Genomic DNA, 14,675 nt, shown 5'->3' on the forward strand with positions numbered 1-14,675 from the left:
GAAACATACTGCTTCAAAAATGTATATATTCATATACCTACTTGAGTGAGTTTCTACCCTGGCTCTTAAAAAATCTGTGCAATCACTTTAGAGTAACACAAACTGTTTCTATCATTTTACATTTCTCAATGCTGCTTTGTGTCCAGGTGAACTGAAGGTATGGCTTACAGCTCAAGTGCCAAGAAACATCTCTCCTTCAGCAGCCTTCTGTTAAAGGGTGTATAAGAAAACCCCATCTAGAATTTTTAAGTCTTATATGCGGAAATAAGCATTTTGGTTCTTGGCTATTAGCTAGCCTATAGCCAGGAAAAGTTCACTGTCATTGCCCTTTGCCTGAATGTCCTCATTTCAGAGGTATTATTTACAATTGGGCACATAATGATGACTGTTTAAAGTTTCCTTGTGACACTAGAAGTTTAAAAGCTAAGATGGCAGAAAAAGAAACTGAGAAAAGAACACTTGTTAATTTATATTGATTAATTAAGGCCTTTGCTGCAAGAGTTACAATGTCCGCTCACCCTTAACTTGTTTTCAAGTGGGAGGTAATATAACCCAACTGAAATAAGGTTAGAAATCTTACCTTACTTGATAATTAGATTTCATTTCTGTTGAGCTGTGATACAATATTCATTGTTCCAGTTTTAGCTACTTCCATTATTTTGATAGAATTATAAGTTGCAGAAACATATATATATATATATTATATACTCTAATTGCAGCTAAGTGCTACAGAGAGAGAACATACGATACAGATTATATACTCTTAAGTGCAAGTAAATATACTAGCATTTTGAATTTTTTTGTGCGCGCGCATTTCTGGTTTTTGACTTGTTTTGTTGTTGTTGTTTGCTAGTTTTAAGAAAAGCTCTCCAAACTGTTTACAAATAGCGGTTAAAAATCAGTCTTTTGTTGTACGTGTGGAAAAGCTGAAAGATGGCTTAGTTAAGTGGTTTAACCAGTGACCATTTTGGGTCTTAGGCTGTGTCCAAGTGATGGATTAACATGGTACTTAGGACACTAAATGATAGAAGATCTCAAATATTTGGAAACCTCCGATGTGCTACCAAGGTTCTGTCTGCTGTCTCCTGTATATTTATATATATGTATTTACATACCTTTATAAGATGTTCAAGACCAGCATCAGCTCAGCATTTTCAGCCTGCTTTCTGTATTATTATAATAAATAGCAACTCATTGGGTTACTCTGTTCTAGGAAAAAAGTTTTTTTTTTCACTTTTTTTTTTTTTGGGGGGGGGGGGGGGATCAAAGTGTGAGAGTGAAGTGCTAAAACAGTAGGAAAAATGACTAGTTTATCAGATATATGGGCTGGTGTTTTTAAGTGACAAAGAAAGAATAGACAGGTAAACATATTTGGAGCTGTATGGTGACTTACTGCTAAAAAAGAAAAGTCAAAACACTGGAAATTCAAGTAGGTAAGGCTGTGTGGGACTCACTCCATTGTTTAACCTAGCTCTGTTTATTTCTTGGTAAGAGAAAAAGCAGTATATATAAAACAAAACAACAACACCAAGAATCTAAAAAGAAAAAGCTGTGCATCTATTTGCTTCAAGTGAGACAGAATACTTACTGCAGTTGGTTGTCCGAAAAGGATGCATGGTAGTGGTTGAGGGCTAAGGAAAGGGAAGGAATTGTTTTTGTTTTCCTGCAGCTTTAAAATAACTTGGCTCGGAAATCTCATTTCAACATCTGTATAAAAGGAAAACTGAGCAAAAGACGTAACTCGAGGGGGAAAAAAAAAAAAGAAAAAAAGTGCCCAATTAAGCCAAGGTGTATTTATATGCACAAGGCTCTTAATTCTGGGTCTTAATACTGTTGTGTGTATGATACCAATATTTTACAATGTGGTAATAATGTCCAATCTCCCAGTTCGCATTCCTGACATTTGAGCAGAAACCTGTAATAATTCTAGGTTATTATGTAGAACGCTTTTGGTGGACTGAATGTCCACCAGCAGATATTGTTACAGATTCACTAATACTCTTCTGTATCTATTTATTCCAGCTTAGGGTATGGCTTACTGATCTCTATCAACTGGTGCTTCTCCTTAATGCTGCAGCTACAACATTCAAAACGCAAAACTCTGTAACATTTTGGTCAGTGCAACACTGAATGCTTCACGTTCAAATCTATTCTAGAACCTAGAATAAGCAAGTGGAGGATGGGGGGAAAACAGGTGGATGTAGTGACACAGGCTGCAGGCATCTGGCTGCTAAAGGCCACAATGCAGACTACACAGTGCTACAGTTCGATCTATTATACTATGCCAGCAGCAATAACTATTTGCTGCTGTTATGCAGCAAAGGAAGTTATGCACTTCAGGAACAGCAGGATAATTACTTATGTTGCAATAGCAGTAACACACAAAATACATTTATAAAATAAGCAAACGCTGGCCTAGACAAAAAGCAAAAAATTGGAAAAAAATGTGTTTTACCTTTTTCAAGTCTCATGAAAAAGCCTAAGCAAGAGTTCTAGTTATACATACTCCTATAAATAATAATCCATGAAAAAAAGCTAGTTTTTTCCTCTGTCACTTCATACTTACACACTGCTACCGTTCTCTTTTCAAGAGCTGTGCTCTACACAGTAACAAGAGCCTGTCTGGAAGTTCAGAGCTGACAGCCTCCTGGTTATAATTAGAATGATTATCTACCATCCCACAGATGTATATTTTTAATGAAACACACTGACTAAATGAAAGTTCAAATTGATCCACATGAAGTTCGTGCTTCATTTGAGACAAATAACATGATTCTTTTTATATTGAACTGTTTTAATATTTAATATAAATATATTAAATTAATGTAATAATATAAATTATTATATTAATATGTAATTATCAATTTCCAAAATAACAATGTGCACACTAAATTGTAAAGATATTTGCAGCCACATTTTCTACTGATAATTCCAAAGTGTGTTTTTTTTTCCCCTCAAACTCACAACTTTCTAAATGTAAACTGTTACAAAGGGAAAAAATACCTTCTGTTCAGTGCTAACATGGAATCATAGAATCATTTAGGTTGGAAAAGACCTCTAAGATCATCTAGTCCAACCTTTAACCTAGCACTGCCAGTCTACCATTAAACCATGTCCCTGAGCTCTACATAAAGCTTAATATATTAGCTGAATTTAACAATATAAATACAGAAAAATCCAAACATGTTTTATGAACATGTTGTCTGGTTAAATCCAGCATTAGGGGTAAGAGCAGGAGACCTAAATTGAGTTTTTTAGCTCTGCAGGAGGTGGAGTTGACCAAGAATGCAAGCCACCTGCTGCCTAGTGTAGGTTATAGTCTGTCTTTCCCTGGGTCCTAAAAGAACATGTTCTATTACGTAGAGAAATGGGTTGAAGTTCTCAGTAGGCCCATGGCCAACATTCAGGGCAGGATTTAGGAGTGAAACCTAAAGTTCTACAGCAAATATATACCTAAGGAAATATCAACTGCACACATTATTAAGGTAGAAAATGAACTGGAATAGAAATATATATTTGCTTAGCTCCTTACCTTGATACTTGCAAATTAAATCTGATGCATGCGAGCGTAGCAGGGGAAGTTATTCTGAAGGTCCTCAGTGCATTGGCTATGGATCACTGCTAAATTGGTGCTGTCTTTGACATGGTGCAGTAAAGCCGGTGCATATCAGCTCTCCTCCTTTCAAATAGTCACAGACTAGTCCTGTATGTTGTGGCAGTCCATTGTAAATGCAATAGCTTCACATATAAATATATAAGAAAACAAAACATTGAATTAGTAGTGAGCAATAATCTTTCAACGTTACAAAAAGTAGATTACAGTGAACAGAAACACCTGTCAAATGCTTTTTAAACACTATGATGCATATGATAATAAAACCATTGTTGGCTATACTGGACTTAAAGGAAAAAAAGGTAGAATTAACTATTTTGTACCTATTTTAATACCCCTAAATGCCAATGGACTTGATTCTTTAAATGTCAGTGAAAAGCTAGGAACACAAATAATCATATTTGTTTAGTTAACTTTGAATATGAGCCAAATTTGTGCATTTAACAGAGCTCAAAAGTGCATTTGGCTAGGTTTCCCGGAAGGCTCTGTGGTCATATATTCCACAGAACACTGTCCATAGTCCAATTTGTTTCTACTATTCACTTGGGAACTCACATCTTGTGATTCCTAATGGAAGCCAGGAACTGTCTTCAGATACAGGCTCCTTCCAGGACATTTTGGGCAGATGATGCCAGTTCAAGGGTTTCCTTGTTCAAGGACCTCTTTCAATATTCTGTGGGCACATCATCACCGTGGATACTTCAGAATCCAGAAATTTTTGAGACAAGAACAAAATTCATGGAAAGCAATCACAGATGACTTGAAAAATTACCAAAAAATATATTAATATTCTGGAATTTTTTAAAAGGTACAGTGATACTGCCCCACTTTTCGTATTCACAGCTCTATTGGAAAAATCATCTCAGTTTAACCTAACTGTGATAAACTTGATCTAGATGAAGGAATAGACTGACTACAAGAATTCAGAAAGTTAGAACATCAATTCCTTCATTATTGTTATTATATTTTATTTTTTTAAATCAAATAGCTGTGGTGTAACTAATTCAATTTCAGACCATTTCAAGGTTTGGCCTCTAAGCCAGATAGCCCTTTCCAGTTCAACTCTGTATTTTCTGTGAGGTATAGCTATTTTTTTTTCCATTTTCATTTAAAGCTAATCACCTTTTTTTTTTTTTTTTCCTCTTATTTTTCCCTCCAGGGACTTGTTTATAGAAGTAAGAAGTAAGTTCTATAAATAGCCTGCTCTAACTGTAATTAAAAAGCTGATTAGAATGATTTGTACATGAAATACAAGAAATTCTTAATGAACAAAGTTGAATCAGGAAGCTTTCACAGAAATAAGAAAAATATTGAAAGCAAAAATAGAAACATGTTCGTACCAGAATTTTAGAAATGGGGGGGGGGGGGGGAGTTGCAGACAATAATAGCACTATATACAGGGAATGTTATTTCATTATATAATGGATAAAAATATTTTTTAACAAGTCATTTTACATTTACACAGAAATAAGAACAGTTAACTGCAAAAAAAAATATATTGAAGGTTTAACAAAACATTTTGTGTTCTACCCCTTACTGTCTTTTCCCCACCTTTCTCTGACCTCCCTAATTCACTGTCATTGACATCATTTTTTCATTCTTCCTCCCCTCATTTCTTAGTTTTCACCAAACACCAACACCAGTGGGTATCCATAACCCTGCAAGATTCTTTCCTTCTAACAGCTGTCTCAAAAGCCTTGGAAACTGGACCTATTATTGCTCCTGCCCTGCTTCTTTTTTCCAACCATGCCAGCTGTACAAGAACCACAGGGGGCAAGCAGTAGGCAATTCATGAGCACTCACAGACTTTCTGTTTTTGTTGAGGTACACTTGGCCTAAGAATGAAGCTAGCTTAGCCTCAGCTACCCTATCTTACTCACACCCATTTCCTTAGTAAAGTTGTTCTGGCACTGGAGAGTAACTGGCATTGCGCCTCCCTGCAAGGAAGAATGCACTGAGCTGGTTTTCTGGCTGTGCACTCCTTATTGTGCTGTGGAATCTCTGGCCTTCTCCTCAATCATTCCCAGTTTATGCCTTTTTAATGCTGTTGAAACAACTAAAGGGAGAAGGAATCCCCATCAGATTCTACAAGCAGAGGCAGCTGCAAGTTGAAAGCCAGACAAGTCTAAGAATTCGTCATATTTCTGATCCAGCAGAAGCATGAAATTACTAAGCATACATGGATGGTATGAACACAGAGAGCCAGTGGCAATACTCCAAATATACAAAGACAATATGAGCATGCGAAGCCGATAGAGAGATGTTACATTGCATACCAGCATGGCATAAAAACCAGCCAAACAACAAAACAAATCAAAAAACGTGTATGGCATGTCAGTGATTTAAGAACTTCAATACCATGCTCTTCTATCATTGTCAAAGACAAGCACTTCAGAAGGAAGAATAATTGCATATCCCTCTATTTGCGCACATGCGCCATTTGCTTTCCAGGCCTACACATGCCTATAAGAGGAAATGTTAAAAGTCAGGCTGAAGTTTCTTCCATTAGTAACAGTAGACATTGCACATATGTTTAAGAAAAAGGATAGGATAGCAACTTTACACACACTTTTCCCTTTTCCTTCCTTGAATTCCACCTGGCCCTTCTTTTATTCACAACATAATATTATCTGGCTTTAACTACAACAGATCTACATGATGAAATTCTAAGCCATCCAGTCCAGTTCCCTACAATAGGTGCCAAGATAAAGAAATTCCTATTTGTGTTCAAGCAGTATTTACTGCTGAAGTTACTCACTATAAAGTTTAAATATTATGTCCTGTTTCTAGACTACATAATAAAGCTCCCATAGACTTAAATAAATATTTTTAAGAAGCATGTCTAGACCTACCTAGCTGTCTAAAAGTAAGCATGATCTTTTCAAAGCTTGAAAATACTTTCTTTTTTTTTTTTTTTTAATAGTGCCTCCTTTGGTTGCAGCTGAAACCAATAATTTATGAATGTAATGAGAAGGGCAAGTCTAGCAATGTTTCACTTCGAACTGTAAGTAAACTCTAAAGAACTAGTGTGGGTATGAATTAAATAAATATGGATGTGCATCATAAAATAAAATGAAAATGAAAACCAGATTTACCCTGCTTGCTTTAATCTAATCCTCGAATTAGTATTGTCGTCACATTCACAAATCAACAGCATCTATTTGGTCTACCCATTGAACACCTTTTTGACTTGTTCCGCTCATCAACTTTTAACCAGACCATAGCAAATGCACTGGAGTGTTTTTGACCAGCTGACCCTGTAGCGCCTGTTCATTGTAACTTCCCTATATTTTCATCTTTGAAGTACTATACATTTATTTCAGAGCACTTACTTCAAGTAGCCTCTGAAAGTTTATTGTTATCACTTTTACATACAGCATAAACATCAGACACATACTTGTACCCGTATGTATCACTTACGTACAGGATAAACATCAGATTTTAAAACACAGAACTTGCTAAGTTAAAGACGTCTACTGACAATAGGGGTGTGCTCTTCTCTAATCAAGGGTATGACAGCTAGCTGTCTGGTCAGTGCATACTGATGACAAGCTATGTATTCCCAGAGATACACTTAGGAAGTCATAAAGTTGTAAATAATAGATATTTACTGGAGAATGTGAGTTGCCAAAAAAGGAAGGAATATGCTCTGAAGTACATTAAAATAAATAATGATAAATCAAATTAATTGTGCTTTCAGAAAACATAAGCTAACATACAAAGTCTTACCTTTTCCAGGCCTACTGCATTACGTTTCCAGATCCGCAATGAACCAAGAGAGCTGATATTTTATAATTACAATATGTACAGCTGGTTTCAGGGTGCACCTGAAAAGAACAGAGGGATACCTATCAATAATGGTTTTCACTGTTACTAAAATTAGAGCTTTTTTTCACTGCTGCGTCATTGCAATTACCTTCAGGATAGTGAATCTCCTTTTCTGGACACAATGCAACTTTGAACCAAACAGATAATGCCCTGCTGGTTGATAATTACAGTGCAAGATTACATTTCATCACATAAAAATGATGTTTAAATTTAAAGGATGATCCTGGCAGATATCATAATCTTGTATCATCATCTTCATATTTTAGTTGTCCAACACTGCAGCCCAAGGGATATACTAAAGATACATGAAATATGATCCAGTATGTTCTTTTGACTACAGAGAAAGAACAGACTCTTTCTGATGTGTAGTGCTGCATTTCAGTACTAACAGAGGTTTAAAATTTGAGAAGGTGAGACCCTTCTCAGAAACAAATGGATAGTGAGTGCAACATTGTCATTTCAGTGATGACAGAAAGCACAATTCAGCAGAAAAAATCTTGCTTCTCCCCACTTGCTTTGAACTTTTCATTTTCTCTTTGCAAACTTTCTTCATCATCTGCAAATACTTAGTGTAGCCATGTGTTAGGGAATTACATTATATTCCCTCCAACTATGTGTCATTAAAATTATTCAGCTTTGCTTTGAGATTCAAAGTCAATTCATCTGCAGATTAGTTTAACTGCCTCTGAAGTCTTCAGTCCCAAGAAAATGCAAGCCTCAAACCTACTGCAGGCTGCAACAGAGCTGCACCTGTCCTGCCAGAGTGCCAAAAAGCCACAGGCAGGACCTAAACGCTCAGAGCTACATAATTATGTTGAGACCTATTTTTACCTGTTGGTTCAGTGGAGGTCTATGATGACACAGCCTTCTTGGCAGTAAACTGGTTCGGGTATCCTCTTCAGTCCACACTGTCTGGTGCTGGATTATCCTCATATTCTGTCCTGTAAACAGAGACACCTGCAAGAGAAGAGCTCCTTGAGATTTCAGCCTCTCTTGTGAGTTTGAACAAGGTCAAACATACATTGATCCTTTTTGTTTAAACATTTAGTTAGTTTCCTTGCCTCCTTTGAGTCTATCTTGGCTCTGTTTGAAGAAACAAGATGTTCTTTTCAACGTCATATGCCTTGTTAAAAAGGTTTCTAATACAAAAAGCCACTGAAGTTTACCAGAATAGTTAATCCAGATAATTGTTCCATAACTGCCTTGTGGACAGTATTCCTCCAGAAGAAAAGAGGCTTATGTGTTTTTATGCTCTATTTGCTTTATTCATGTTGGAACAAAACATTTTAACCATAAATATTTTTTTCTGGAATATCTACTCTGGTAAATTTCCAAGTACAGTTGTTCCATCAGTAGCTAATGGGGAAGAAAAACATAAGGCTCTCCAAGACTCCAGGGCATATTTTTGGATCTATCAACCAGCATTCTCTATATTAAGTTCTTGAAGAAACTGTTTAATAATTGTGTGCTATAAAGTTACTGTTCTTGTACAATTGCCACAAGACTCTATATCTGATACGGCCCACTATTCAGCAAATAGTCATGATAATAAAAACATACTGTACTGACTAATTTTTTATTTATTTGGGGTTTTTTAGGAAAAAAAAAAAAAAAAAAAAAAAAAAGTGAAGATACCATACTCATTCAATGTGATTTTTTCTTTTTTTTTTTTTTTATAATAGCAACCAAACCAAATGGGTTAATAAACAAGTTTTCAACCAGCAAAAAGCAATCAAATCTGTTGAAATTTTCAACACTGCTTTACTTGTGCAAGCCTTCAGCATATTATACTTTGTCATCTTTCAGGCTACATCCAAATGAAATGAATTTATCATATAAAGAGAAATCTGACAGAAATATGCCAGACTTTCTCTCTTTGCTGGAAATCATTGTCCTTCATATGGAACAAGATGTAAAATTGCTGCTGTGTGTTAATTTTGCTGCTGGTGTCTCCATCAGAGGTGGTTTATAAGTATATGAAAGATGAGGTTCTAAATAGAATGGCAATAAAACAAATGTTACAGATTAAATTTCATTTCTACCATTGCAGAAGAAATACGGTAACTACACTCCCCTCTGAGAAATATATCCTTTTCTTTCTTTCTTTCTTTCTTTCTTTTTTGAGGGGGGGGGGCTGAATGACAGTTTCCAGACATTGAAGAAACTCCAAAGGAAATAATTATTTCCTTTTAGAAAAAGTTGAAGTTATTTACTAAAATATATATATATATATATATGTTTTTTTTTCTGGGAGAGAAGGTCACAGATTTTAGGAGACTATCATAAAAAAATAATTGCTAATCAAAAATATGTAACTTGAAAAGCAAAATTCTGAAATGCTAATATTTCCTGTATTCCCTTCTTTCTCGCATTTTGCCTCCTTAGGCAGCATATCTTGGGTTTGTTTTTATCTGATATTTTCCTTTTGTCAGTGTGTAACTTCATTTCAAACTCGGTAGATAAAAACTATACTCACTACACATGCTTTGATTGCTGGTGCAGATCCCTGATTTTAAAACCCTCATTGCAGTATAGGTCTATCTTAGAAATAACACAGTCCTATCCACCACTGAAATCTGCTCTACATGCACATTGCTCCTTTCCTACCAGCTGTTTTCTTCAGGTTTTAGAGTCATCTTTCAAAGGCTCTGGATAGATTTATTTTCCTTCAAACTCCCTTCAACGTTTTGACGTACAAAGACTCTGTATCAGCAGTGTTGAACAAACTAATGAACTCTAAGGAATTATGCCTTGGTAGTTTATATTACTAGCATTAGTTCCCGTCCCAGTGCCCTGACATAGATGACTATCCTCCCAGACCACTGGCTTATCAGAGGAGAAACGATATTGCCAGTATTTCCATACTATACTGTTCCATTTACACACCAGACACAAGGCAGAGCTGTACAAAGCTGCTTAACCTCTTCTATCCTGTCCTGTCCCATTTCAGCTTAAAAAACAATTAACCTGTACTTCAACTTGCAAGCTATTTAAATGTATCTCATTTCTGGTATTAAGGAAGATACATTCCACGTACCCATCTTTAAATAAACACTTCCCCCAATTCACATAGTACCCATACACAAAGAGCATTTAAGATATATAATACCCTTATAACACCCTTATAGAGAAAACAACAGATTGTGTTAACAGCTTTAATAACATTTTGAAGTTTCTCACCTTGAGCAAAAGTTTGACAATTTGTCAAAAAATCTTGAATATAACACTCGTGTTTTATTGCAAAATCAGACACCTGTGTACTTGTTCTCTGATGTCACGCAAAGCAGAAAAAAAGCACTCACCTCCTTAAACCATTTCAGGTTTACATTCAATACGGTAATCACGCTTTTGTTCCTAAATCACTCACCCTTCCAGTCTTGGAAAGGAAAAGAATTTGCCATGATAATTATTAAAATAGCAATTTTTCATTTGGACAGTTTGAAAGAACTAACCCTTCCATGAAACCAGAGTTGTTTTTCCTCCAGCCCAGCCCAATTAGATTACAAATATATATTTTTTTAATCTCAATATGATAGCACTAAGATTTATTGGTGTTTGTGATGCATAAGATGCAGAACTCTGGTTTTGCTTATAGCAGGACTGTGCCAGTATTCTTATTGGAAAGGTCTCCAAACAGCTCAAGTTTACGCTGTGTTACCCAGTAACATAACTACTCAGACAAATCACTAAGACATCTGTCCAGCTGTCAGCCCAATGCAAGGCAGCAGTGGGAGACTGCTGATTCATGCAGCTAGATTAGGCAAAAATGTCTCCAAACAGGCCAGCTTCCAAAGCAATCTATACGCTCAGCTGAGGCAGGATGCTTGCTTTGCACATTAGCTTCTTTCCCAATATCATTATAACCAGTAACATAAATTACATTATTAACTATATCCTGACATTCCCGTTTCTTCCCAAAATTGTTCTGAGCCTCTCTGAAGATCTCCTGTTTCCTCTTTTAGATTTCTAACCAAATCCTTGTAATATTACATGTGCCTTGTGTTCTGCAACACATCTGAAATGCTGAAAAGAACTTAAACTGCAGCCTGCTGCAACAGAGTCCGAAAGTCCACAAGTTTGTATTTTGCCTGTGTCTTTAAGTTGGAACAGAAAAGTAGCAACTATTGAAAAAATATCTAACATCATCTCTTTCATATTATATTTTTGGAAGGAGTGAAAAATTTTACCTTTCTCGTGTATTTATTCAAATATTTTGAGTCTATTCACACAACAAAGCCCTTCAGATGTTTTTATTTTCTCCTACAACAAAGTACCCACTATTGTTTCTCTGTATTTCTACCAAAAATGATGAATACCCAACTACGGACACAGGAGTGCTAGGCTCCACTTATTGCTTTCTTCATGTTACTTCCAGAATGAGTATAAAAAAAAGTAGAAATCTCACTGGCACATTCATGACTGGCACATTCATGTAAAGCATGTTGGAGCAACTAGAGACTCTCAGTAGAAAAAAAAAAAAAAAAAAAAAAAAAAAAAAAGGGTGGGGGGCTTATACTTTGAATTATTAAAATTATTAGGAGTTCATCATATACTGATGAACTTATTTATTGCATTATTCACAGCATTTGGGTTGTTGTGTGTTGAAGCCATGCATGGTAATACTGAAAGTGGGCTGAAGACGAGTGCTCTACTGAAATGAAAATACAGATAAATTTGATGCAGTGTTTGTCTTCAATCCACTATGGAGAATTATTTTTGTGAATTTATGTGTGAAGAAAACAATGTTAAAACTGGTAAATAAATAAATAAATAGACAGACAAACAAATTTACCCATGTACATCAGAAACTTTCTTGAGAGAAAATTTAGCTTTGAGGAAAGGGACTTTTCCTGCTTGTCATGTATTTTTACGAATTTACTCCTGTACATTTTTTTTCTTTCTTACTGACAGCAGCAGTATGTGAACTCTGAACAGTCACCGAGAATTGTTCTGAATATTCTCCAATGTTATCACTATTTCAGTTCCTTAAAATGTATAAACAGCAATCTCTAACATTTCAATTTCTGTGATCCAAATTCAATGCCTGACAAAAAGTGTCAGCAGCCCCAGGGGCTGCCGTCCCCAAGCTATATATTTTCTGATTCCATGTCCCAAGAGGATCAGACGCAAAGGCTACGATGTCCAGGAGCTGGAGGAATTTCCTCCAAACAGATGTCTGAGCTACTGAGGCTGGAAATAGTATCACTGCCTACCATGGAATGATATATTTTAGATGCACTTAGAATTGTTCATTCTTCCCCCTGCCAATCCCCATGACAGACACCCCTCCTGGGGATGAATCATGCTGCATGTAACAAAATGAGTTACTGAAGACAAGAAGCTACAAATGTTTTTCTTACAATAAGTTCATATGCATTTTGTTGGAAGAGTTAGAAAAAGCAGTGTTTGATAAATGAATTAGTGGTGCTTCCTTCCTCAAGTCACTTCCTGATAAGCAGCCAAACAAATTTTCTAAAATAAATAAATGGGAGAGTTTAAATAACCCAGTCTTCTTGGCTGGTCACAGTTGGTGTTGTATATACTGCTGCAGAATAATACTGCTGCAAACTCTGTTACTACTTTACTCCTCAACAATACATAGAAGCCAACTAAAGTCATAATGAATTGATTGTACCATTGTGACTTCTAAATTAAAAGAGATAAAATCTTTACAGCACCTGTCGAAGATTTCAATGGATTCATTCTCAATATTTTTTGTTTGTTTTTTCCTCTGCAAAGTGAGGTCTTGCCCAGGTTTTGCAGTGTATAGATTGTATTTCATGAAAGATTATTAAAATACAGGTATCTATGTGTAGGTATGTATATACACAGTACAAACCCACTAAAAATTTCTGAAAGTGGCATCAGCAGCAGGAAGAAACATTGCTGTAAATGGGGAACTAGTTCAGGAAAAAAAAAAAAAAAAAAAAAGGCAAAAAAAAAAAAAGCAAGGAAACACTAAGCCAACAAAAAATACCCACAAAACCTTAACGTGAAAGTCACAATGGAATAAGCATAAGACTATTCCCAGACTTTAAAAAGCTGGCCAAATGATGATATGTGCAGATTATGAGGCCAACTATTGGTGAACGCACATCCAGGACTTTTTAATATACGTGAAATCAAAGAGAACATGCAAACTCTAAGCATCTCTGAAGGCTTTTTGGAAGTTCTATTAAAGCTATTCCTGATGTTTTACTGGAAGTAGTTCCCATCTTCAATAAACTACTTTCATGTTCTGCCATCACGTCAATGAACCTTTGTAGTCATGCTTTGGCTTCCACAAAAACCCAAGCCAGAGGAAGTAGCTTTCTTCTTTTCACTTTTATAATAACTACTTTTTCAACGTTTTGACCTTAATTCAGAACAGTTGGTTGCATTTTAAAAAAGAAGTTCATTGAATTTAGAAAAGTTATAAACTTGAAAAAATTCTCAAAGATTCTGCTGACTACAAAACATTCTGTTTCTGCATATTCTTCAATTACATCCTTAGAGTACATAGCACCACAAAGAGGATTGATAATTGATCTCACGCTTAAAAATTATCAGTCCTTTACAGGAACACCATTAAATTAGATTAAATACTTCTGTATTTAAAGAGATTATAGACTCCTCAAGTGGAAATAATAAGATTTGCAAATGTTCTTTATAGAATGTAACATCATCTTAGTCCTCTCTGTCCTCTTCAGGAAGCAGTAGCTCCCACTGAAGAAAGGCATAACATCATTTCTATGCGTACCCCAGTCCGTGGCCATGTGCCATATTGTGGCACAAAGTCAGAGCCAGGCAACACAGCTTAAATATCTTTAAACTTACATTTGCCGAACAAGTTACAAGATTTTGTAATGAAATAATATTTATACAAGTGGAATGCTCCACAGAATGCAACAGTGATAGATTTCCAAGGCTATGTGTATTTGGGATAACGCATCGTATTACTACTCAGAATATTTCATTGCTGCATTCGACAATGTTTGAAATGGCGACTGTATAAAGGCATGGCTGTATTACTGAAGATATAAATCTTATAGGAGCCTGTCCACAGCATCAAGCACAGTGATCATTGGTCACCGAAGTCCTCAGCTAGCTAAGACCCAGGCAAATGGGTCAGAAAAACAACCAACTAGCCAATCAACAACAGTTATACACATACACACCTACACACCCTAGTAAGCAGCAAGTGTTTCCCTGAAGTAATAAAATCCTACTCCATGAAAGAGCTGGTTCACTACCA

The 14,675-nt window shown here is 35.9% G+C and overlaps 1 long non-coding RNA gene across 5 annotated transcripts in view; it reads right to left on the reverse strand.

Moving 5' to 3' along the window:
• Window positions 1–14,675, reverse strand: part of LOC118170081 — a 56,014-nt gene that overhangs the window by 29,882 nt on the left and 11,457 nt on the right. For 2 of the 5 annotated variants that reach the window (XR_004752480.1, XR_004752476.1), the window contains 5 exons: window positions 8,273–8,398; window positions 7,343–7,440; window positions 4,169–4,286; window positions 3,533–3,738; window positions 2,854–3,337 (listed from right to left, as the gene is read on the reverse strand). This is a non-coding gene — a long non-coding RNA (uncharacterized LOC118170081). Of the gene's footprint in view, window positions 1–1,769; window positions 2,358–2,853; window positions 3,338–3,532; window positions 3,739–4,168; window positions 4,287–7,342; window positions 7,441–8,272; window positions 8,399–14,675 lie in introns of those variants that run through there. The other 3 variants (XR_004752479.1, XR_004752477.1, XR_004752478.1) reach the window with 2 other exon arrangements.

The sequence above is a fragment of the Oxyura jamaicensis genome, chromosome 7 (assembly GCF_011077185.1).
Source record: "Oxyura jamaicensis isolate SHBP4307 breed ruddy duck chromosome 7, BPBGC_Ojam_1.0, whole genome shotgun sequence".
NCBI classification, from domain to species: Eukaryota; Metazoa; Chordata; class Aves; order Anseriformes; family Anatidae; genus Oxyura; species Oxyura jamaicensis.